This window comes from Fibroporia radiculosa (genome assembly GCF_000313525.1).
Source record: "Fibroporia radiculosa TFFH 294 genomic supercontigs, scaffold4297, whole genome shotgun sequence".
NCBI lineage: Eukaryota > Fungi > Basidiomycota > Agaricomycetes > Polyporales > Fibroporiaceae > Fibroporia > Fibroporia radiculosa.
The window spans coordinates 34,953-37,096 of NW_012133403.1; positions in this window are offsets into that span (position 1 = coordinate 34,953).

Here is a 2,144-nt window from a genome sequence, read left to right on the forward strand (position 1 = left end):
CTAGTTGTCTATTCCAGTTCAGTCTGAAGCATAGCTTCAACCAGTATACTTTCTCAAACTATTGCTAGTTGCAGTAGCTCAGTCTACAAGTCTAGTTCTAGTATAGTGCATTAGCCTTACGTGTAGCAGTACCTTTTGTCAGTAGTTGTCTTAAGTGTAACTCCTGATCCTCAGTCGTCAGGTCCCTTAACATTAGGACAAAACTCTCCTAGGATCACTAGTTCCTAGTCGCAGCAAGCCACAGTGGCTTCTACAGCAGTAGGACAACCAGCAGTAACCAGGTCTCAAGCAAGGCAACTTCTTTGCTTCAACAAAGTACACACCTACAACAGGAACGAAAGAACCAATTAGTGGAATAATGGTTCTTCTTGGCAGTATTGTGCCGATTCATTTTGTCCAAACAGGAAAAGAGATAAAACTATCCCTGCACCAACAGCAATCTTAGCTCCTATCAGAAGTAAAGAAGATCGTCACTCAGTAATACCCCCACTAGCAGAGAAGTCTTCTCCTGTACCATCATACCTTATTCCTACTGTAGCATCATCTAGTAGAAGTATAGTAGCTCCTACACCTCACACATCGCCACTCCAGCTAACTGTTAAGGGACCTAATGATAGAGGATCAGGAGTTCAACTGTTTAACTGTTACTAGGACTTGTACACGCTATAGTCCTACACCAATACTAGAGTGCAAACTGAGCCGCTATATCTGATAGCAGTTTGAGAGCGTATACTGGTTGAAACAAGTTCAGACTGAGACTGAATAGACAATTGGGTCTATTACTGAGTATGTCCCTATGAAGGTACGTAGGGAACAAGAGGACAACAAAGAAGTACAGTAGCGGAAGTGGTGCTACTTAAATAGGCAAAGCAAATAGAGTTTAAGAAGTCTGAAACACTGAGTTGGATCAGTGATGTACATGAAACAGGTTTCACTGGGTTGTATCAGTGATGAAGATAAAACGTGATAAAGATGAAACATGATGTAAGTAAAACATGATATAGATGAAACATGATAGATATGAAGTACTGATGTAAGTGAAACACATCAGTTGATGGGATCAGTCATACAGTTACAGGGTTTAACGACAAATAGTTAGGAAAAGAAAGGAAAGGAAGAGAAAAGAAAAGAAACCCCCCACTCAAGCTGTAACACTAACCACCAAACCCTTGCCAAGCGAGTTGACAAACACCAGTCCTACAGTCAGAGCCAGTTTCTTCTCAGGAATCTTTGATTCACCTGAACCAGTCAACCCACCAGTCCCAGTCAAGGAACAACACCCAGTCCCTGAACCAACAGAACCCAAACCAGACCCACCTAGGTCTCCAGTCAATCCCAATCCAGAAGAAGACCCTGCCAACAGACACCCAAACAACCCAGAAGACAGTAACCCGGAACCTAGCAATCAAGAAGACAAAGGAGACATGTCTGACAACAACAGCGGAGCGGTAAACAAGCCCAATTAATTCGAAGGAGACAAAGGAAAGAGCAAGGAATTCCTGGATGAGTTATACCTGTACTTTGCTGGAAATTCCAAGAAGATCCAGACTGATAAAGATAAGGTTCAATGTGCTCTTTCCTATATCAAAGGACCTGCCCAATTCTTCGTTCATACAATCATCACTGATACAAAAGAACCCATATCTGATTCCAAAGATGCACCTCTCAAAGGATTGCCCAGCTGGGCTAACTTCAGGAAGTCTTTTATCCAGACCTTTGGAGTCAAGGACAATACTCAGGCAGCACTAAACAAGATCAGCAAATGCACCTGGGTAAAGTGTGGAGGGAATGGTCTCCGATTTGTCACAACTCTCCAACCTCTCTTACAAGCTAGCAGATTAAACAAATTAGGGCAAATTTGAGAACTCCAACGCCTCATCCCTCCTGCTCTTCTGATCAAGATTGCTGCTCAACCACCATTACCAGTCACTGCAGTTGGATATCTCAACAGCGTCCAATCTATCTGCCAATTTATGATCAACATCTTCGGTGATAAACCTTTATTCATGCTATCTGCCAATTGCTCTTTCAGTCACAACAAGTTTGTACGCCGCAATTGGGCCATTGAGACCAGGGATGGATCATCAAAGGAAGTATCTGTTAAGGGACCTAACGACTGAGGATCAGGAGTTCAACTGCTAAAC